The sequence below is a fragment of the Microcaecilia unicolor genome, chromosome 3 (assembly GCF_901765095.1).
Source record: "Microcaecilia unicolor chromosome 3, aMicUni1.1, whole genome shotgun sequence".
Taxonomy (NCBI): Eukaryota; Metazoa; Chordata; class Amphibia; order Gymnophiona; family Siphonopidae; genus Microcaecilia; species Microcaecilia unicolor.
The window spans coordinates 216,835,351-216,859,309 of record NC_044033.1 but is presented as its reverse complement, the minus strand read 5'-3'; the positions used below and the strand labels follow the sequence as shown (position 1 = coordinate 216,859,309).

At 48.6% G+C, this 23,959-nt stretch overlaps 1 protein-coding gene across 3 annotated transcripts in view; it reads right to left on the bottom strand.

The window, feature by feature from the left end:
- LOC115466310 (carbohydrate sulfotransferase 6-like) overlaps positions 1-23,959 on the bottom strand; it is a 135,040-nt gene that overhangs the window by 23,608 nt on the left and 87,473 nt on the right. For 2 of the 3 annotated variants that reach the window (XR_003941526.1, XR_003941525.1), the window contains exon 1: positions 9,191-9,275. The exons of the other annotated variant lie outside the window; for it this stretch is intronic. The gene's annotated coding sequence lies outside the window, so the exon portion shown is untranslated. Of the gene's footprint in view, positions 1-9,190; positions 9,276-23,959 lie in introns of those variants that run through there. 3 annotated transcript variants of the gene reach the window in all.

The window sequence follows — 23,959 nt, the reverse complement described above, 5'->3', positions numbered from 1 at the left end:
CAATGGTGTTTTTTTTCACTCAACATGTGAATCCATTGCACGTGTTAATGTCTTAATCATTGACTCAACCTCCACCATCCCAATTATATAAACAAAAAAAGACTTACACAACTTTTTAAATGTACTTCTCAATAATGCACACTGCACTTATCTTAGGCAGGTTGGTGCGCTCTTAAAACCTTAGGGATACCCCTAAGGCATACCCCACTGACCCAACATAGATACCTACACTCTGCAATACAGCAAAACCAAAGATCAAAATGGACACCATGTAACCTTTCTTCCCTTCAACCCCCATTGTACCTGACACACATATACCTTATTCGATCACAATATCACCTTGTATTTGTTTCTCTTCCGGACTTGGCAAATGCCTTTACGGTACTATGTAAGCCACACTGAGCCTGCGCAAATAGGTGGGAAAATGTGGGATACAAATGCAACAAATTAAAAAATAAAAATAGTATACAAATGGAAAGGCTTGGTCAAAATCCTAAGATAACGTAGAATGAACTTGATAACTACATGGGAACATTCACCACAGTTGTACTGCTAGCCACAGTGCAGTGAAAAAGTGACCTAATGGTTCGTGCAGTGGCCTGAGAAGCAGGGGAAGTGGGTTTGATTCCCACTGCAGCCCCTTGTGACTCTGCACAAATTAATTAACCCTCCATTGCCCCCAGGTACAAAATAAGCATTTGTATGTAGCATGTAAACCACTTTGATTGTAACCACAGAAAAGCAGTGTAACAAATCCTATTTGTTACATTTGTACCCCACATTTTCCCACCTATTTGCAGGCTCAATGTGGCTTACATACCAGTGCCGGAGAGTTGTTGCAGACTCCGGAGTAAACAAATACAAGGTTTTGTTGTGGTAAGATAAGGTTTAATAAATAGGCCCTTAAGCAACTTGCACTAAGTCATGCAGAGACCTACTTTCAAAAGAGAATCTTCAGGTTTAATTCAATTTACTAATCCGCCTGTCGGGAATACCATCCAGGCGGCTTACAATACCATTTTATATAGAAAGGATGATAGTGTATGTACGTTGACAATACAATCGGAGGGAAAAAGTGAGAAAATCCATTTATCTCAGAAAAAGTAGGGGAGGGAGTAGGGGCACTCAGTTATTCATGAATAAGAGTTGGGCGTTTGGTAGTGGGGCAAGAACTAACAAAAGGCATCTTGAAAGAGAACCGTCTTAAGTTCAGACTTCATATTGGTAAGGAGGAGGACTGATGATGCAAGGAGGTTGGCTAAAGGATCCAGAGCTGTAGGCCTTGTACCGAAAAGATTGAGGTGTGAGTATGTTCGTGATGAATTTGTTTATAAGTTGGGATGAGTAGGCCTTAGTCTCAGAAGCATGAAGAACATATCTCCCCTCCCCCCCCCCAGGAAAAGCAAATGCTGTTCTGTCTTATGAAGCATATCCTCCTTCCATAGGAAGATCAGAAGATTGGTCTTCTGAGTAGAAGGCTGTGTTCCTTGGTCTCCAAATTATGACCAGCATGTTTTATGAGAAAAGCTGGTGTCCTGGGACAGAAGTAATGTTTTTTTTCTCTGAGAATAGCCTTACAGCTTATTAGCTAATCAGCATATGGCAGACACGGACCATATACATAGACACAGCAAGCCTGATTGGCTGCTGATACCATTCAGTGTGCATATAGAAGAAAGATCACATGTATCCTGAGACAGGTAGATAAGGCTTCTGCCCTGGCTATTCATCTCTGGCCACTAGAGAGATCCGTCCTTGCTTTGATGAAAGAGAAAATGCATAAGTTCATACTTCTGGGGTTTCTGACTGTCATCTGCTGTCCAGTAGGTAGGACACTAATTTAAGATTGTAGCACGGGAAACGAGTTTTCAAGAACTTTGGATATGTTGGACTATAAGGAAGAAGGATCACAAAATGTTGCTAGCCAGTCAAGAAAATTAGAGTCAAACTCTGGTGAGCAATTTGAGTGCAACTAGATTTACTATTCTTAAGCCGTTTATATCAAGCTATTCCTCTTGCATACTGCCTTGGATGAATGTCTTCATAATGGTGGTTAATAAATCCCTAATAAATAAAAATAAATGCATGCATGAATAAATACATATATAAAAAACTATCCAAAGATATTACTTAGGGTTAACATTTCAAAACAGCCAGCACGGGTAGAAGATCTGCATACACCTTCCCTTGTGAAAATTGCACATGGGTACAACTGACCGATCGATTTTCACCTACTTTTGACTCAGGTACAGTATTTACTTATTTATTTATTTATTAGGATTTATTTACCGCCTTTTTGAAGGAATTCACTCAAGGCGGTGTACAGTAAGAGTAGATCAAACATGAGCAATAGACAATTACGGCAGTGACAATATTCAAAAACAATACAAAGTATGGCATGGTATACTATTTACAATGTCAACACAATATGTAATAGAACATTATAATTGATAGCGAAGGGTAAAGCAAAGATGTAACATATAGAAGGGTAAGAAAGTAGGAAGAGTTAGAAAGTAAGGTGATTGATTTAAAGAAAGTTGCACATGAGGTAGAGAAATGGAGTAGAAAACATGAGTAGTGATATAAGCAGGTAACTGCAAAACCCAGAAAGATGCCGGGGCGCATAGGAAGAGGAATGGCCAGTATTGTTGGAAAATAGCATGCATGTATCGAAAACACACTGTACAGTGTATGGAAAACAAAAATGAGGATGTTCTAATGCCTTTGTATCGCTCCATGGTGCAACGGCACCTCGAATACTGTGTGCAATTCTGGTCACCACACCTTAAAAAAGATATAGTGGAATTAGAAAAGGTACAGAGAAGGGTGACAAAAACGATAAAGGGGGTGGGACGACTTCCCTATGAGGAAAGGCTGAAGCGGCTAGGGCTCTTCAGCTTGGAGAAAAAACGGCTGAGGGGAGCTATGATAGAGGTCTATAAAATAATGAGTGGAGTGGAACGGGTAGACGTAAATCGCTTGTTTACTCTTTCCAAAAATACTAGCACTAGGGGACACGCAGCAAAGCTATTAAGTAGTAAATTTAAAACAAATTTGAGAAAATATTTCTTCACTCAACGAGCAATTAAACTCTGGAATTTTTTGTGGCAAAAGCAGTTAGCTTAGTGGGGTTTAAAAACGGTTTGGCTAGCTTCCTAAAAGGAAAGGCCATAAGACATTATTAAAAAACAGACAGTGGGGAAAAATCCACTGATTATTTCTAGGACAAGCAGCATAAAATGTATTGTACTTTTATGGGATCTCGCCAGGTACTTGCAACTTGGATTGGCCACTTTTGGAAACAGGATGCTGGACTTGATGAACTTTCGGTCTGTCCCAGTATGGCAATACTTATGTTATGTATGCTATGTCCTAAGAAACAATATGGCAGTTAATCCACAAACTCCAATATGCTATGTCCTAAGAACAGTGAAAAAAAGCACCCCCACGAATGTTGACCCTTAGCCCATACAAAAGTAGTTACTTCTGAATTGTCATGTTTATAGGAGGACAAAAGTGGTCCATTCTCAGAAAACCATTTGGTCAATTTTTAGTAAAACATCTTGGGGCAAATATTCAAACTGCAGGAGGTAGCCGGACTGCCTTCTGCGGTCAGTGCTGTGCCCAGATAGTCAATGCCGGGCGATTTCCAGTGACTGTTTATTTTTGGCTGGTTCCAACTTAACCAGCCAAGCCGATATTCAGCTCTGGCCAGTTAAGTTTGAACTGTCCAAAGATATTCCAGGTATTGACATGGCCATATCTGGCCACCAAACTTGGCCGGCGACACGCTGAAAATCAGCATATAGCTGGTTATATTACGCGATATAACCAGCAATCTCCTGCTGAATCTCGCCCGATAGCCGGCTAAGTACCATTTAACCAGCCAGGTGCCATTCCTGGCTGGTTAAATGGTTTAAAATATCGGGGAGCTTAGGAATAATTTGAAAGATCTACTCTAGACAATTCAAATGATTCCTATATTCAGTGGCACTAGGGTGTCAGTTCTATAAAATTGGCGCTAACATTTACGCACACAGCAGTAGCGTAGCTATGAGGGGGCCATGGGGGCCTGGGCCCCCCAAATTGGCTCTGGGGCCCATGGTTTGGCTGGCTGGGGCCCCCCGACCCCAACCCCCATAAGCTGAAGTGTTTATCTGTCCCGTGCTGGTCTCGCACTTGTCTCCTCTCTCCTGTTTCCAGTCATGGCGTGACTGGAAACAGGAGAGAGGAGACAAGCGCGAGACTGGCGCACAGTAAACACTTCAGCTGGCGGGGGTTGGGGACCCCCACCAGCAAAGGTACCTTGCGGCGGTGGGGGGGGCGGAAGCAGCGGCGGCAGCACGGGGAGTCGGAAGCGGCAATGGCGGTGGGGAGGTCGGAAGCAGAGGGGGAGGGGATGGCGGCAGGGGGAGGCGGGCTAAAATGGGCCCCCCCCCACTTTGGGCTCTGGTCCCTCCTCCCGCCGAAGTCTGGCTACGCCCCTGGCGCACCGAGACGTTATTCTGCAAACACCCACTTAACTTACATAGCATGAATTTGCAAGGGGGGCACAGTTGAGCAGATCATGTGTGGGACATAGGTAAGGCTCCCATTTACACATATAGGGCTCCTTTTATTAAGCGGCGGTAAGCCCAATGCTGGCTTACCGCTCGCTAAATGGGAAGTGCCGCTGGGCTACCACAGCAGCCCGGTCGTACTTCCCACCCCTAGTGTGCTGTCATTTCCTTTGTATTTATCCTATGCGTTTTTTAATTCTCTTACTGTTTTCATCTCCACCACCCCCTGTGGGAAAGCAATCCAAGTATCTACCACCCTCTCCGTGAAAAAATACTTCCTGACATTATTCCTGAGTCTGCCCCCCTTCAACCTCAATTCATGTCCTCTAGTACTACAGCCTTCCTGTCTCTGGAAAAGATTCGTTTCCGGGTTAATACTTTTCAAATATTTGAACGTCTGTATCATATCATCCCTCTTTCTCTTTTCCTCCAGGGTATATATGTTCAGGTCAGTAAGTCTCTCCGCCTACATCTTGCAACACAAATTGGGAACCCTTATCACTTCCTATACAGGTGGCAGTAAGTGCCATACTGGGACAGACCGAAGGTCCATCAAGCCCAGCATCTTGTTTCTAACAGTGGCCAAGCCAGGTCACGAGTACCTGGCAAGATCCCAAAACAGTAAAATAGATTTTATGCTGCTTATCCTAAAAATACAACTCAAATATTTAAAGTAGAGAATGGTGCACCCAAATAATTCTTAATATTTATATTGGGGAAGTCTCATATAGTCACATTAGGCTGCACATGCAGGCATATCTCTTGTGCTTAATTGCAGTGACAATGTTTAATCATTGATGACCCCCTACCATCCATACCATTTTTTAAATTAATTTTACTATCAATAACTGAGTGATTAGGTGCCACACGTGAAGTAAGTGGAAGATTTCTAATTCTCATTAAAACATTTGTTGTAACCCGTTATTTGGGAATTCCAACACTTATCTGCTTGTATATTGTAGAGCGCCCAGGAGCCTTTAATGTCCCAGTATCCTAAAAATAAGCAGTGGATTTTCCACGTCCATCTTAATAATGGCTTATGGACTTTTCTTTTAGGAAGTCATCCGAACCTTTTAAAACCCCGCTAAGCTAACTGCTTTTACTAAATTCTCTAGCAACGAATTCCAGACTTTAATTACACGCTGAGTGAAGAAATATTTTCTCCAGTTTGTTTTAAATTTACTACTTTGTAGCTTCACTGAATGCCGCCTAGTCCTAGTATTTTTGGAAAGAGTAAACAAGCGATTCACGTCTACCTGTTCCATTCCACTCGTTATTTTATAGACCTCTATCATATTTCCCCTCAGCCGTCTTTTCTCAGCACTGATAAAACAGAGCAGCCAGGAAACAGCTGATTGATTTTACTTGCTTCCTTGTGCTTTACAACCACATGTGCTCCAGCATTTTTTATACCTTACTTTGCTTTCAGAGAGTTTGATTGTGATTCCTGAGGCAGGTAGTCTGTTCCGCCAAAACACGGACCATGTCAGGTCCCGAAACTGGTGCTGTGAATAAAACATGTTTAAGTAACATTTGCAGTGGTGGATTGTCCTTTGTCCAGCCTCTACATTCTCCTGTCTACCCAACATTAGTACACAGTCGTAAATGAAAGAAATAGAAAATAAGGGGGGTTTACGGGCATGGCAAAGTATACCATAGCATCATAGGCGGTCGGTGGCCCAACTGTTTGGGGAGGCTAAAGGGAGCGGGGTTAGGGGTGGAGCTTAAATCCATAATTGTCTGATAACACACAGAAAAAATAAATAAATAAAAATAAAAGTCACAATACTTTTTATTAAATATAGATATTAGATATGTATCATATGTCAAAGAATAAAGTGGTTGCTCAAAGCATATACTAACCACAATCGCTCAACTGCAAAACACTATGCACAATTTTGTGCAAAAACACACTCAGAACCTTACTGTACCATAAATATTACACTGGGCAGAACCTAATACACCAATATACCACCCATACAGACAACATCACAGACCGTCAACAATATGAAACAAGGGATCATATCACAATTCTCATGTAGAGCCACAAAACACCCTAATTCATGTTTAATGTGGGATAAAATGCCATAAATAAGTAAATAAATATAAACTTTTAATGTTGAGCACCTGATTCTCAAAGTGGACATATTCCAAACACTATAATGAAAATAAAATTATTTTTTTTCTACCTTTGTTGTCTGGTGACTGTTTTTCTGATCATGCTGGCCCAGTATCCGATTCTGCTGCTATCTGTCCTCTTAACTCCGTTTCCAGGGCTTCTTTTCCATTTATTTCTTTCCTTTCCTCCTTTCTTCATTATTTCTGGTCCTCAGCTTCTGCCTATTTTCTTCATCCATGTGTAGTTTTTCTCCTCTCTTTCTTTTCCCTCATCTCATCTCCTTCCTCACTCTTCCCTGCCCTCCATCCATGTCCAGCATTTTTCTCTCTCCCCTCCTCTCCCCTGCCCTCCATCCACCCATGTCCAGTGACCCTTCTCTCCCCTTGCCCTGCAAGCACCCATACACAGCAACCCTCCTCTCCCCTGCCCTCCATACACCCATGTCCAGTAATGATCCTCCTCTCCGCTACCCTGCATACACCCATTATACCCAGCGACCCTTCTCTCCCCTCCTTCCACAAATGCCCAGCGACTCCCTTCTCTCCCCTGCCACCCCCTCCCGAGTTGTTCGGCGAATTCCTCCCTCCGCCCTCTGGATCCGGTCCACTCACGTCACCGACCTGATTCTTCTGAGCTGTCAGCGCTAACTCTCCCCGCTGCGCTGGCGCTGCCGGCTTTCGCACTTCAAAATGGCCACCTCTGGTCTCGCGAGGCCACCTCTGGAAGTCTCGGCGGCCATTTTTAAAGTGCAAATGCTGGCAGCGCTAGCGCAGCGGAGGAGAGTTAGCGCTGACAGCTCCGAAGACGAAGAGTCAGGTCGGTAACGTGAGGGACCAGGACCGGATCCGGAGGGAGGGGGAGGAGCCAGCTCGCTGCGGCTGGGGAGGCTTAGCCTCCCCAAGCCTTCGATACCGGGCGCCTATGCATAGCATGCGAGAAAGACTTGCGTAAGGGCACACTAAGGTAAATTCTTACCCAGCTTAGGGGCCCTTTTACTAAGCCGCGTAAGCATCTATGCGTGCCCAACGCGCGCCAAAACGGAGCCCGGCTACCACGTGGCTCTTGCGGTAATTTCATTTTTGGCGCGTAACCAATACGCGAGTCTGAAAAATAATTTTTATTTCTGACCGCGTGCCAAGTGGCACTTGACGCGCGTAGGTCATCACCGCCTGGTTACCGCGTGAGACTTTACCGCTAGGTCAATGGCTGGCGGTAAGGCCTCAGACCCAAAATGGCCGGGCGGAAATTTTCATTTTGCTGCACGTCCATTTTCGGCAACAATTTTAAAAAAGGCCTTTTTTACAGGGGTGCTGAAAAATGGATCGGCACACGCCCAAAACCCGCACCTACACTACTGCAAGCCATTTCTCAGCGCACCTTTGTAAAAGGACCCCTTTAAAGAGTTGCGTAAACCTTATTCACATGACTTTTGATAGGGTGGGAATATTTAGACCAGGGGCGTAGCTAGGTGGGGCCACGGAGGCATGGGCCCACGTAGATTTGGCCCTGGCCCCCCCACCGCCAACTCCCTTGACCCCCCCCCCTTCCACTGCCATCAGGTACCTTTGCTGGTGGGGGTCCCTAACCCCCACCAGCCGAAGTCCTCTTCTCCAGCGCAGCCGCATTGCTGATCTGCAAGGGCAGGACGTCAGACTCACAGAAACAGAAGCCTTCCCTTGCAGATCAGCAACACGGCCGTGCTGGAGAAGAGGACTTTGGCTACGATACTGCTTAGATTGGTTGTTTGAGAGTAACTTTTTTCAGTGCCAATTCTTTTAGGCACCATATATCGAATTTTCCTTTATATGTGCACTATGAGACAGTACACGCAGCTCTTGTGTGCATACCCAGGCAAACCCAGAAGTGAAGCAAACATCCACCCTGCTCTTCTGGAGGACTAGCCTAGTGGTTAGTGTAGTGGACTTTGATCCTGGGGAGCTGAGTTTGATTCCCACTGCAGCTCCTTGTCAGTGTTGCCAGGTGGGCGGTTTTACCGCCCAATTGGGCGGTTTTCCGCGACCCGCCGCGGGAAATTTTTGCCCGCGGCGGGTTGCGGTTTTTTGGGCTGGTTTTTGTGCTTCGGGCGGTTTTTTCGGCCGCGGGGGGGCGGGGTTAGTGACGTTTTTGGGTGGGGTTAATGACGTTTTGGGCGGGGTTAGTGACGTGGGAGGCGGGGCCGATGACGTGGGAGGCGGGGCCGATGATGGGAGGCGGGGCCGATGACGGGGAGGCGGGGCCGGTGACGTGGGAGGCGGGGCCGGTGACGGCGGGGGCGGGGTTATGACGGCGGGGGCGGGGGTGATGACGCGGGGGTGGGGGTGTCAGGGGCGGGGTTTGTGTTTGGGCGGTTTTTGGGCTGTTTTTTGGGCTCCAGTGGGCTGGAAAAAATTTTCCACCTGGCAACCCTGCTCCTTGTGACTCTGGGCAAGTCACTTAACACTCCATTGCCCCTGGTACAAAATAAGTACCTGAATATACTATTGTTAAAAGAATTTTTAATTAACATACTCACGAATCTCAAGACACCAAACCAGCTTAAACACAAACAGGTTTATTTCTTGCAAGAAAGAGACAAAAATCCAACATCAGTCCCGAGGTTGTCTCACTCTAACCCTCCCCCCCACCCCCTCTGCTCTTATAAACCTTTCTCTTACAATGCCTACGTGCAGTTTCACAGTGCCTGTGTGTCTGTCATTAACATGTTACAGTTCTAGACTGTTAATAAGGTAGCTGGCCAAAGCATATCTAAGAACATTCAGTTCTACTTGCAATTGCACAAGGTCAGAGCTGAACGAACTACTCTTTTACATTTATTTAGAAACTGTAAGAATGATTAACCCTATATTAGCAAAACATTTCCTCTACAAAGTTGTAAACCGCTTTGAATGTAGTTGCAAAAACCACAGAAAGGCGGTATATCAAGTCCTGTTTCCCTTAAATATAAGCTTTTTAAAAAAAAATGTTTCACTTGAAAGGCTTATATTTTAAGTGCAGAAAACAGGCGCCAATGTGTTCTTTCACTTTTCAGTTTTGCTCGGACTCGCACGCATTTGTTTCTCGCTACCAGTGCTTAGAGGCTTGCACGGGCTTCCTTCCACTTCCAAAAGGACCAGAATAAATCCTTTCTTCAAACCCCTCAACCAGTGGCGTAGCTACGGGTGGGCCTAGGTGGGCACAGGCCCACCCAGCGGCAGCGCCACACTGCTCTCTTCCTCCCTGTCCTCCGCTGCATCCCGGCATCTGCGGTCCTGTCTCTGAACCCCTTCCCTCCCCGGTGTCGGTACAGGAGTCCTCGGCACCTGCAGCGATTCATTCCACCAGACAGAAACAGGCAATGACATCAGCGAGAGTGGGAAACAGCAGATGGAAGTCTGTAGGGCCGGTGCAAGCAGCAAGAATGAATCGCTGCAGGTGCCGAAGACACCTGTACCAAAATGGGGAAGAAATGGGGTTCAGAAACGGGAGCGCAGATGCTGGGACTCCGCATAGGAGACGGAGGAGATGTGGGGTAGGTGAAAGAAAAAATCTGTGTTCTTAAAAAATATCTCCGGGGAGATATTTGTGGTGTGGTGTGGAGGGGGGGGGGGGGCAAATGGAAAGGCCCATCCAATTTACCTCTGGGCCCATCCAAATTACCAAGTCTGGCTAGGCCTCTGCCCTCAACACCACCTCCAAGCTGACAGTAAGTCTCCAGCATTTGTTTGTGCGCTGTTCTCTGAGCATCGGGAGGGAATACCAAATGACCTCATTAACATCCATTTGACTACTTTTAAATACAATTGACGGCCATCTTTGGCGCATACATTTTTTCCTACGCTAATGCCCTCTGAACATTCTGCACATGTTAATGATTGAGCTAGTACAGCGCTAATTGCCTCTAGAGCCAATGTTAGCTTCTGAGCATTGGGGCCTGAGAGAGAAGACAGGCTTTTGCTATGAAGTGAGAAAGCGTAATAAAGATTTTTCATCTGATTTAAACTGTCTGCTGCCTGTCACTGTTCCCTCTAAGCTGAGCAGGAGTCCTCCAACTGCATTGCTGCCAGTAGGGGGCGATGCTTCAATATTGTGTTTTTAATCGCTAGAGACAGGCAGGTTCCCTGGAGCCCTGCAGAGCTTGCCTGTCTCTCACTATTGAAAACGTGATAGTAAACAGCACCACCCACTGGCAGGACTGTGGGTGGAATTCCAAACAAATCAAGTGTGGAACTGAGTTTACCACAGCTAGGAGAACCTGGTCAGACTAGGTGGAGCAAATGCTCCTTATCAGTTGATATTTTTTATGACTAGCATACTAAGGAGCTGAGGAGTAGCCTAGTGGTTGGTGCAGCAGACTTTGATCTTGGGGAACTGGGTTCAATCCCCACTGCAGCGCCTTGTGACCCTGTACAAGTCACTTAACCCTCCATTGCCCCAGGTACAGATAAGCACCTGTATATGCTATGTAAACCACTTTGAATGTAGTTGCAAAAAACAACACAGAAAGGCAGTATACCAAGTCCCATTCCCTATGCTTTTTTCCTTTGCAGGGAGGTTTCGCTATGCTGATTTTCTTGGTTGCGTTTACAGAGATACCTGTGACGGCGAGAAGGTTTTGTGCTGTGGCAAACCTTACTGCAACGCCCTGAGCCCTATACTTAGCAACTGTGAAATGAAAGAGTTACGGCAGTTCATTAAACAGGAGCTAAGAGAATATACAGCTATAGTTGTAAAGACAGTAAAAGACTGAAAACTGTTCCCAGCGCCTGAAGCTGGTGTAATTTTATGAATATTCTTGCTGCTATTTCTATCCCAGTAATAACTCTGCAAACATGCTCTTACAATGCATTTAGTATTTCTTTCTAAAAGGTCACATTTCTGCTTTGTACTGCTGAGGCGTGGCATGAGCTCAGGCTGATATTAAAGGAGGGGAGAGGGAGTGAGATCTGTGGAATGTGGTTTTTCATTGTCCCAAATAAAATGTAGCTTTTATGACTAATCAGCAGGCATGCGCTGAAAACTGAGCATGCGCAGGTGCCAGTATTGTGGAGAGCAGCATTTTCATTACCATCAGGGGGAAGTCAGCTGGCAGAGCTTGGGATCCCCACCAGCTACTGCTAAACGCGTGCTACTGTTGGGTGAGCCTGAACCCTAAGTGGGTGGGCCCAGGCCCACCTGTGGCTACGCCACTGCCTTGAGCTACTACTGAAAAAGGTGTGAGCAAAATCTAAATAAATAAATAACTATGAAGGCCACCCAAAATCAGGTGTCCTGGATAATTAGTTAATGGGCTCCAGTGACTTAATTATTGGAGCTATCTGTCAAAACGGTCACATTAAGCACATTGACTGCTACAAATGGTGAACCCTTGTGCTGGTACAGGACCAGTTGTACCAACCCAAAAGGTTCAAGTTCAGTTCCAGGACCAGCAGTCGGTGAGCCCAGTGCTTCACCTGTGAAGACCGCCGTTCCCCAGCGGTTGAGCTCCTGGGCTCTGGCGACCAACAAGGCTTGAGGAGGATCTGGGCAAGGAGGTTGCAGGTCCAAACAGGGGGCTGACGAGACCAAAAGACAACTACAGGTTAAGAATTCCATCAAACAGGGAGAAGGTTCTAATGCAGACCATAAGGCCAAGGTTAGACAACAAGCTGAAGACAGCACCAAGTTCAGGCTTAAAGGTTCAGGCAGGCGGGGAAACAAGTAGAGAAGTAATGCACCTGTAATCTGCAGCACAGTTGTAGCTGAGGCAAAGAGACATAGACCACCTCTCCCTTAAGTGGTGAAGGCGCCTGATGTCAAGGAAGAGGGGGTCCGCCCTCACAAGAGGAGGAGTTGTGCGTGTCACAGCCCGGAAGGAGCGCCCAGAGGAGCTCACTGCCATCTGTCGTTCACGCTTACACACCAAGCTCCTCGCATCCCCCCAGGTCAATGGCACCACGGTCATGTGCACCCAACGCACTGCGTCCGATGCCAGGATCCCTGTTGCAATTGTGACACTATCAAGCGCTTTTGGCATGAATTATGATTTGGGAGCCGATCTGGCTATGCACCATTCTGTATTGTGACAAGGCTACAGCCCAGAGGTACAAAATGAAACAACAAAACCCTGAACTACGTCTCCCAGAATGCATTGTCCGTCCCAGCAAGGGGAGCCCCAGGGATAGGCAAGCGGGCTATATACCAACTCTGACCACAAGAGGGAGGGAGAATGAAGAAGCCCAATTCCCCTGGCTCCGTAATCAGTACATCATGCCTCCCACCTGTAAGAGGGAAGGGTGGGGTGAGAAGCAGGAGGAGGATTGGATGGATTGGGTGGAGGAGGCTGAGCAAGAGGCAGAAAGCAGGATGGAATGGGAGCTGGAGAGCCCTGAGGAAGGTAGCACCTGAAGGTGGAAATCTATGTGTTTAAAAGATGTTTTGATTTATAAACCTGCTGTAAGGAAGCCTGTTTTTGATTAGAACTGTTTGCTGTGTGTGTGTGGGGGGGGGGGGGGGGGGGGGGGCAGAGGTCTGGAAGAGTTACAAGCCTGGTTCCCCCAGCTGCTCCTGATTGTGGTGTAAGGACTGTGTTGGAGCTGGAAACCCTGGTTGGACAGGAGGGACTTTGAAAAGGGGTATTTTCAAAGGGGACTATTGCAGCCCTTCAAGAAAGGGCAGAGAATTTGGATTGCCGGGTGAGGGGCAGCACAGCCCTGCCTGGGGCCGCCCTAACCCAGGGCTGGACTGAAGCTTTTGTCTGTAACTTGGAAACCAAAAATAAAAAGAAAAGAATATTTGAAAGTATCTGTTGGTGGCAATTTGTGGAGCTCGGATTAATCCTGGGAAGGAGACTTCCTTCCTCCCCCTACTGGCGCAGCGGTCCTGTTTACAGTATCGATGGGTGCGTATATTTGATCATGCGCAATTCAAAAGAGGGTGTGGCCATGGGAAGAGCTTGGGCAGGTCAGGGGCGTTCACAAGAGATGCACGATGTGTTACAGAATAGCAGGGATCTGCACCCGATTTGTGGGCCAGGATTTAAACCAGGTTTCAGCTGGCGTAAATCCTCAGGCCCAAAGCTGAATTGGACGCTCAACGCTATTCTATAAAAAGTGCTCATTCCAAAGCAGCCTTTATAGAATACTGTGGCGTGCCGAATTTTATCAGAGCCGAATCTGGTCTTTTCCCTATTTAATTTAAGTTTATGGTTGAGAATCCACTTCTCAATAGTGTCAATATTGCTTTTAATTGCTTTTGTGTCTCATCCCATCCTTGGGTAACTGGAAGAATTACATTAATATCATCCACGTATATTAAAGTTCTAAAACCTAATTTATCCATTTGAAAACCAATGGACCGCAATAAGACATTAGGGGACCCTTACTAATCCACGTAGGTGCCTATGCGTGCTCAAAGCATGCCAGATTGGAGTTACCGCCCGGTTACCACGTGGCCCTTGCGGTAATTTCAATTTTGGCGCGTGTCCGCTATGCGCGCCTGAAAATATTTTTTCTTTTCTGGCGCGTGGCAGCTATGCGCGTCAAGTGGCGTTTGACGCACGTAGATCATTACTGCCTGGTTACCAAGTGAGACCTTACCGCTAGGTCAATGGCGCACGGTAAGGTCTCAGACCCAACACGGACGCGCGGCAATTTTCATTTTACCGCATGTCCGTTTTTGGCAAAAAAAGCATTTTTTAATAGGCGAACTAAAAAATAAATCTGCGCGCGCCCAAAACACACGTCTACGCTACCACGGGTCATTTTTCAACGCACCTTAGTAAAAGGACCCCTAAGTGACTTTTTTTTTCTAAACTGCACTAGTGATTCCCGGCACGGCAAATGCGCCACAGCCCTTTCAATGGGCTGAGTCGCATTTGCTGCGCAGGAATCGCTAGCACGGTTTTGTAAAAGAGGCTGTAAATAAAATTGGAGAGAGGGGAAACTGATTGACCACAGATGAGAAACAGAAAGATGGAAACCGAAACTGAACTGGAATGTCCAAGCAGTCAGATTCTGTAAACGGTGCAACACTGGACAAATAGAAGCAGAAATGCTTATTTTCCTGTACGGTACAAACTACAAAGAAATCACATATTTGCAGGGGCATTTAAGAGAGAAAAAAGCCCCCCAGCTATAACCTCCCCTGGGTGCAGTAATAACTGCTTCCTCTTTCTCTGGGTTTTCCTTGAAACGTGGTTTATGGTTTATTGACACTGCCCTGAGGGGTCCTTTTACAAAGGTGCACTGAAAAATGGCCTGCATTAGTGTAGGCGTGGGTTTTGGGCGCACACAGATCCATTTTTCAGTGCACCTGTAAAAAAATGCCTTTTTACAAATTTTTGCCAAAAATGATTTTTTTTTGGACGCGCACCAAAAATTAAATTACCGCAAGAGCCACGCGGTAGCCAGGTGATAACTCCGTTTTGCAATGCATTGGAAGTGCGTAGATGCTTATGCAACTTAGTAAAAGGGCCCCTGAGTGAATTCCTTTAAAAAGGCAGTAAATAAATCCTAACAAATAAATTTACTTATATAAAGTCCACCTTTTCCAAGGCTGATTCCAAAAGTAGCATACATAATCAAAAAATAAACAAAACCAATGCAGTATAAATGATTTACCATAATACTTATAAGTACATAAGTATTGCCATACTGGGACAGACCAAAGGTCCATTAAGCCCAGCATCCTGTTTCCAACAGTGGCCAATCCAGGTCACAAATACCTGGCAAGATTCCAAAAAAGTACAAAACATTTTATACTGCTTATCCCAGAATTAGTGGATTTTCCCCAAGTCCATTTAATAACAGTCTATGGACTTTTCCTTTAGGAAGCCGTCCAAACCTTTTTTAAACTCCGCTAAACTAACCGCCTTTACATTCTCTGGCAACGAATTCCAGAATTTAATTACACGTTGAGTGAAGAAAATGTTTCTCCAATTCGTTTTAAATTTACTACATTGTAGCTTCATCGCATGCTCCCTAGTCCTAGTATTTTTGGAAAGCATAAACAAACGCTTCACATCTACCTGTTCAACTCCACTCATTATTTTATAGATCTCTATCATATCTCCCCTCAGCCGCCTTTTCTCCAAGCTGAAGAGCCCTAGCCGCTTTAGCCTTTCCTCATAGGGAAGTCGTCCCATCCCCTTTATCATTTTCGTTGCCCTTCTCTGCACCGTTTCTAATTCCACTATATGTTTTTTGAGCTGTGGCGACCAGAATTGAACACAATATTCGAGTTGCGGTCGCACCATGGAGCGATACAAAGGCATTATAACATCCGCATTTTTGTTTTCCATTCCTTTCCTAATAATACCTAACATTCTATTTGCTTTCTTAGCCACAGCAGCACGGTTTCAACATATCATCAACGATGACACCTAGATCCCTTTCTTGGTCCGTGACTCCTAACGTGGAACCTTGCATGACGTAGCTATAATTCAGGTTCCTCTTTCCCACATGCATCACTTTGCACTTGCTCACATTAAATGTCATCTGCCATTTAGACACCCAGTCTCGTAAGGTCCTCTTGTAATTTTTCACAATCCTCCTGCGATTTAACGACTTTGAATAACTTTGTGTCATCAGCAAATTTAATTACCTCACTAGTGAATGTAACTCACCTTGAGCTACTACCGAAAAAGGTGTGAGCAAAATCTAAATAAATAAATAGTTACTCCCATCTCTAGGTCATTTATAAATATGTTAAAAAGCAGTGGTCCCAGCACAGACCCCTGGGGAAATCCTACAATCTCAAATCGAAAAACTTATTTTGTTGATTCCTATCACCAATTAAAGCAAAGGTCACCTATAAAGTAGCAGGAGATGCTAATTGTAAGGTTTCTAATAATGCAGACCAGAATCAGCCATAGCAATTACAGGGCCCTGTGCGGATCAGTTTGCTGCCCCTTGCCCGAGATTTAAGATTTCTAGTGAGTTTTCATGGATCCCTCGTTCCTCTCCACAGTACCCCAAGAGGAGAGATATAGAAAAGATGTACAAAAGATTAGTTCTGAGATAGATATATAAAAGATTTTTCAATCGTATGTGGGCACATAGTGCCAATAGAAACAGTTTAGAGGATGAAAGAGTGAAAATATTGGATGGTTCGATTCGATGCGGTTACTTGAGTGTTAGAGAGGGAAACTGTAGAGGAAGCAGGGCCACCGAGGGGGGGGGGACAAAATTCCCCGGGCCCAGGCCTCTAAGGGGGGCCCGGTGCCGCAGGCCCCGGTCTCACCCGCCCGCCCTTGGCTCCGTCGACCGTCCGCCATCGGGCCCTGCATTCAAATCGGCAGCACCGCGGTCTCACCTCCCTGTGAAAGCGCAAGATCGCCTCCCTTCGGGCCTTCCCTCCCTGTGTCCCGCCCTCGTCTGATATAACTTCCTGTTTCCGCGAGGGCGGGACACAGGGAGGGAAGGCCCGAAGGGAGGCGATCTTGCGCTTTCACAGGGAGGTGAGGCGTGGCGCTGCCGATTTGAATGCAGGGGGCCCGGTGGCGGACGGTCGATAGAGCCGAGGGCAGACAGGTGAGACCGGGGACTGCGGTGCCGGGCGGCCTGAGTGGCGATTGGGGGGGGGCGGGGCGGGGGCCTCGGGGGGCAGCGGTGACGGGGCCCGGCTCAGTCTCTCGGCAGCCCTGAGAGGAAGAGGGCTAGTCTAGGGACTGGATGAATAGGGCTGTAGTCATTGGGGGGGGGGGGGGGGAGGAGGGCACAACAGCAACAGATGAAGTGAGGATTAGGATCTGGTGGATTTTCCGTTCTCTATTAGAAATAGAATGTCCTATTAAACTTTCCATCTGTTAAACTAAGCTCACAAGGGACTTATTTCATACGTTTTTAAAAGAAGTTCTCCAATATCCTGAAACTGGGCTTCCTCCAATACAAAAACTTTATTTCCTACCAATTTCATCTATTTGTGAAGCCAGTTTAAAAGGTCAAATAGTGGCGGATTCATCTTCTGATAGCTTAAATGTTTCAGCTCTTTTAGAGAGATCACAAGATGAGGTGGATTTTCGAGCCACCTTACTGGTCTCTTTTGTATTTCTTCAAGATAAGGAAGCTTTGCTAAGACTTTATTTGAGACAATCTGCTCCAGTTACTTTTATGGGAGAAAAGATTCAGATATTTCCTGACGACTCCAGATGGACACAGGAAAGAAGGAAGAAATTTCCGTCTATGCAACAGGAAGCTTTGAATTTGGGTGCTAAAATTCAGTTAAGGTTTCCACATAAACGTGTTTTACAGATTGATAATGTTAGTTTTCATTTCTTTCAACCTTCACAATTTCGTTCTTTTTTGGATACAAGAACTCCTATAATCTGACTTGTAACGACTTTGGGATTTTAAAAGGGAGTTATGATGCCGTTAATATTACCCTGGTTTTCCTTCTTTTTTTTTTTTCAATTTCTTTTTCTTTATACCTCCTATGAGGTTATGGTGTATTGATCAGTCTCCCTTTCTAGTGGACTAATGCCTGTAAAAATGTTTGTAGAAGAGGGAAGAATCCCTAAATATTTTGTTTCCTTGTAAATTATGGCATATTGCTTGACAAAGTTATCTTTGGTGAATTATGAAAGAAAGAAAGAAAGAAAGAAATAGAATGTCTTAGTCAAAATCCAATGACGATATAGAATGAGCTTAGTGCTCTAACCACTAGCCACTTTAGAGTTCCAAGCTCATTCTATATCGTCATTGACTTCCAGAGGTAGCTGGTTCAAATCCTTGTCACTTAACCCTCTATTGTCCCAGGTACAAACTTAGGGGCCCTTTTAGAGAGCTGTGGTAAGCCCAGCGCAGGCTTACTGCTCGCTCTTTCGGGACTAAAGCCGGCCCAACGCGGCTGCCGGTGGTGGTCCCGCCCCAAACGCTTGCCATTTCCAGGGGAAAAAGAAAACCTATGAAAATGGCTAGCTTGGCGGCAATCGGGCATCTCCATGCACTGACCATTTAGCGCAGGAGTCCTCGCCACCTCAGTGGGTAGCGGTCAGTAGTTCCTGTCGCATGGCCATGCGGTAAGAGTTGTCTTACCGCATGGCCATGTGTGCTGGGGTCTTTTTACCCACTGCAGTAAAAAGGGCCCTGGCATGTGGGAAAAGCAGCCCCCCTGCCAGTGCAGGGCCCTTTTTCCCGCAGCTTGGTAAAAGGACCCCTAAGATTGTGACCCCTCCAGGGACAGGGAAATACACAGTGCATCTGAACGTAACTCACCTTGAGCTACTACTGAAAAAGGTGTGAGCAAAACCCAAATAAATAATAGGAACAGACATCCAACTCATTATCGGTGCATGGTTAGCCTCAAATCTCTCTCAGGAAAAGCAAATACTGTTCTCCGAGGACAAGCAGGCTGCTTGTTCTCACGACTGGGTTGACGTCCGCGGCAGCCCCCACCAACCGGAAGAAGCTTCGCGGGACGGTCGGCACGCAGGGCACGCCCACCGCGCATGCGCGGCCGTCTTCCCGCCCGTGCGCGACCGCTCCCGCCAGTTACTTTTTTTCCGCGACTGGAGAGAGTTGTGCAATTGCCTCTCTCTCCGTTCAGCCGCCGGATTTTTCGACCGCGTTTACGCGGATCGTTGCTTTGGATCCCCGTTCGGTTCCTCTTTCTTTTCTTTCATTTGTATTGTTAAAAAAAAAAAAAAAAAAGATTTTCGCGCGTGTGGAGCACGCGCTCCCCTTTTCCCTCGCTTCCAGCGGGGACGCCTCGTTGCGGCCTAGTGGCCGCTCGGTCGGCTAATTTTTTCGTGGTGTGATTTTAGCCACCATTGCCGACTTTGACTTTGCCGACGCGATTTTTCCGTCGATGTCCTCGAAGGTCCCGAGTGAATTTAAAAAGTGTGGTCGCTGCGGCCGGCCGATCTCGCAGACCGACACCCACGCTTGGTGCCTCCAGTGCCTCGGGCCGGAGCACAATCTCAAGTCGTGCGCACTGTGTCTCGGTCTCCGGAAACGGACTCAGGTTGCGAGGCAAGTTCTGCGGGACCGTCTTTTTGGAACTTGCGCCGGCCCCTCGACGTCGACCTCGACGGCATCGGTATCGAAGGCCGGGTCTTCGGTACCGGTATCGATGCCCGAGACATCGGCACCGATGGCAGCGACCCCAGGAGAACAGGTCCCGTCGGCCCGCCGGTCCGCCGGTGAGAGTGGGGTTGAGAGGCCGCGTGGGCAGTCGGCCCCGGCCACTCCCTCAGCTCGTGAGCCACGGGACCGAACCCTGTCGGACCCGGTACCTCGAGACCGAGGGGGATCGACCTCCTCCTCCTCCATGCCCTCCGGCGCCGGTGACGTGCACCGGAAAAAAGATAAGAAGCGCCGTCACCGGGAGCCCTCGGTGCACCCTGAAGAGGAGTCGACGCCGAAGCGTCATCGCAGAGAGGAGAGATCTCCGTCGGTGGTGGAGGTACCGACGCGTCGGGGTTCCGGCACCTCGGTGCCGTCTCCTGGCCCCCAGCAGCTTCTGGCACCGACACCCTTACCGGCCCCACCGCCTTTCCCAGCAGCGGGCCTGGACGAGTGCCTCAGAGCCATCCTTCCGGGGATCCTGGAAGGGCTGATGCGCCAGGCTGTGCCGGCGTCGGGGGTGCTTGCGCCCCCGGCGCCGATGACTGTGGCGCCGGCGAGCTCTAGCCCGGCGCCGGGGCTGTCGACACCGCCGCCGCTTGCGGTGCCGGTCTCGACCACCACGCAGGTGGAGTCCCCGTCGACGTCGATGGAGGGAGCTCCGTCCCCGCCGGCGCAGGAGTCCACCGCTCGACGACACCGAGACCTCGGTGCCTCGACGTCGAGCCGGGCCCGGTACCGGACTCAGCTACATGAGCTAATGTCCGATACCGAGGATGAGGACTCGTGGGGGGAAGAGGAGGACCCGAGATATTTCTCCTCAGAGGAGTCTACGGGCCTTCCCTCGGACCCCACGCCGTCACCGGAGAGGAAGCTCTCACCTCCTGAGAGTCTCTCCTTTGCCTCCTTTGTGCGGGATATGTCTATAAGCATTCCCTTTCCCGTGGTCTCTGTGGAAGAGCCGAGGGCCGAGATGCTCGAGGTCCTCGACTATCCATCACCACCTAGAGAGTCCTCCACGGTACCGCTGCACAATGTCCTGAAGGAGACGCTGCTTCGGAACTGGGTGCGACCACTAACTAACCCCACCATTCCCAAGAAAGCAGAGTCCCAGTACAGGATCCACTCTGACCCAGAGCTCATGCGGCCCCAGTTGCCCCATGACTCAGCGGTCGTGGATTCTGCTCTCAAGAGGGCACGGAGTTCGAGGGATACCGCCTCGGCGCCCCCGGGGCGGGAGTCTCGCACTCTGGACTCATTTGGGAGGAAGGCCTACCAATCCTCCATGCTCGTGACCCGCATCCAATCTTACCTGCTCTATATGAGCATCCACATGCGGACCAATGTGCAACAGCTGGCGGACCTGGTCGATAAGCTCCCGCCGGAGCAGTCCAGGCCATATCAGGAGGTGGTCAGGCAGCTGAAGGCGTGCAGAAAGTTCCTGTCCAGGGGGATTTTTGACACCTGTGACGTGGCATCTCGTGCTGCGGCCCAAGGTATAGTGATGCGCAGGCTCTCATGGCTGCGTGCCTCTGACCTGGACAACCGCACCCAGCAGAGACTGGCTGACGTCCCTTGCCGGGGGGATAATATTTTTGGCGAGAAGGTCGAGCAGATGGTTGACCAACTGCATCAGCGGGAAACCGCTCTCGACAAGCTCTCCCACCGGGCGCCTTCAGCACCCGCCCCCGCGGGCGGGCGTTTTTTCCCGGGCTCGGCAGGCTGCACCCTATTCTTTTGCGAAGCGTAGGTACAACCAGCCGGCCCGAAGGCCTCGTCAGGCACAGGGACAGCCCCAGCGCGCTCGTTCTCGTCAACAGCGTGCGCCTAAGCAGCCCCGTGCGCCTCCACAGCAAAAGCCGGGGACGGGCTTTTGACTGGATCCACGGGAACATAGCCGCCCTACAAGTGTCCGTACCGGACGACCTGCCGGTCGGAGGGAGGTTAAAATTCTTTCACCAAAGGTGGCCTCTCATAACCTCCGACCAGTGGGTTCTCCAAATAGTGCGGTGCGGATACGCCCTGAATTTGACCTCCCTGCCTCCAAATTGTCCTCCGGGAGCTCAGTCTTTCAGCTCCCATCACAAGCAGGTACTTGCAGAGGAACTCTCCGCCCTTCTCAGCGCCAATGCGGTCGAGCCCGTACCACCCGGGCAGGAAGGGCAGGGATTCTATTCCAGGTACTTCCTTGTGGAAAAGAAAACAGGGGGGATGCGTCCCATCCTAGACCTGAGAGGCCTGAACAAATTCCTGGTCAAAGAAAAGTTCAGGATGCTTTCCTTGGGCACCCTTCTGCCAATGATTCAGAAAAACGATTGGCTATGTTCCCTGGATTTAAAGGACGCATACACTCACATCCCGATACTGCCAGCTCACAGACAGTATCTCAGATTCCGCCTGGGCGCACGGCACTTTCAGTATTGTGTGCTGCCCTTTGGGCTCGCCTCTGCCCCACGAGTGTTTACAAAGTGCCTCGTGGTGGTAGCGGCCTACCTACGCAAGCTGGGAGTGCACGTGTTCCCATATCTCGACGATTGGCTGGTCAAGAACACCTCGGAGGCAGGAGCCCTCCGGTCCATGCGGTGCACTATTCAACTTCTGGAGCTGCTGGGGTTTGTGATAAATTACCCAAAGTCCCATCTCCAGCCAACTCAGTCTCTGGAATTCATAGGAGCGCTGCTGAATTCCCAGACGGTTCAGGCCTACCTTCCCGAAGCGAGGGCCACCAATCTCTTGGCCCTGGCTTCGCAGACCAGAGCGTCTCAGCAGATCACAGCTCGGCAGATGTTGAGACTTCTGGGTCATATGGCCTCCACAGTTCATGTGACTCCCATGGCTCGTCTTCACATGAGATCTGCTCAATGGACCCTAGCTTCCCAGTGGTTCCAAGCCACCGGGAATCTAGAGGATGTCATCCGCCTCTCCACCAGTTGCCGCACTTCACTGCTCTGGTGGACCATACGGACCAATTTGACCCTGGGACGTCCATTCCAAATTCCGCAGCCCACGAAAGTGCTGACGACGGATGCATCCCGCCTGGGGTGGGGAGCCCATGTCGATGGGCTTCACACCCAGGGTCTGTGGTCCCTCCAGGAAAAGGATCTGCAGATCAACCTCCTGGAGCTCCGAGCGATCTGGAACGCACTGAAGGCTTTCAGAGATCGGCTGTCCTGCCAAATTATCCAAATTCGGACAGACAATCAGGTTGCAATGTATTACGTCAACAAGCAGGGGGGCACCGGATCTCGCCCCCTGTGTCAGGAAGCCGTCGGTATGTGGCGTTGGGCGTGTCGGTTCGGCATGCTTCTCCAAGCCACGTACCTGGCAGGCGTAAACAACAGTCTGGCCGACAGACTGAGCAGAGTCATGCAACCGCACGAGTGGTCGCTCCATTCCAGAGTGGTACGCAAGATCTTCCGAGAGTGGGGCACCCCCTCGGTGGACCTTTTCGCCTCTCAGACCAACCACAAGCTGCCTCTGTTCTGTTCCAGGCTTCAGACACACGGCAGGCTAGCGTCAGATGCCTTTCTCCTTCATTGGGGGACCGGCCTCCTGTATGCTTATCCTCCCATACCTTTGGTGGGGAAGACCTTACTGAAGCTCAAGCAAGACCGCGGCACCATGATTCTGATAGCGCCCTTTTGGCCCCGTCAGATCTGGTTCCCTCTTCTTCTGGAGTTGTCCTCCGAAGAACCGTGGAGTGTTTTCCGACTCTCATTTCGCAGAACGACGGAGCGTTGCTGCACCCCAACCTTCAATCCCTGGCTCTCACGGCCTGGATGTTGAGGGCGTAGACTTCGCTGCGTTGGGTCTGTCTGAGGGTGTCTCCCGGGTCTTGCTTGCCTCTAGGAAGGATTCCACTAAAAAGAGTTACTTTTTCAAGTGGAGGAGGTTTGTCGTTTGGTGTGAGAGCAAGGCCCTAGAACCTCGTTCTTGCCCTGCACAGAACCTGCTTGAATACCTTCTGCACTTATCAGAGTCTGGCCTCAAGACCAACTCAGTAAGGAATCACCTTAGTGCGATTAGTGCTTACCATTATCGTGTGGAAGGTAAAGCCATCTCTGGAGAGCCTTTAGTCGTTCGATTCATGAGAGGTTTGCTTTTGTCAAAGCCCCCTATCAAGCCTCCTACTGTGTCATGGGATCTCAACGTCGTCCTCACCCAGCTGATGAAACCTCCTTTTGAGCCACTGAATACCTGCCATCTGAAGTTCTTGACCTGGAAGGTCATTTTCTTGGTGGCAGTTACTTCAGCTCGTAGGG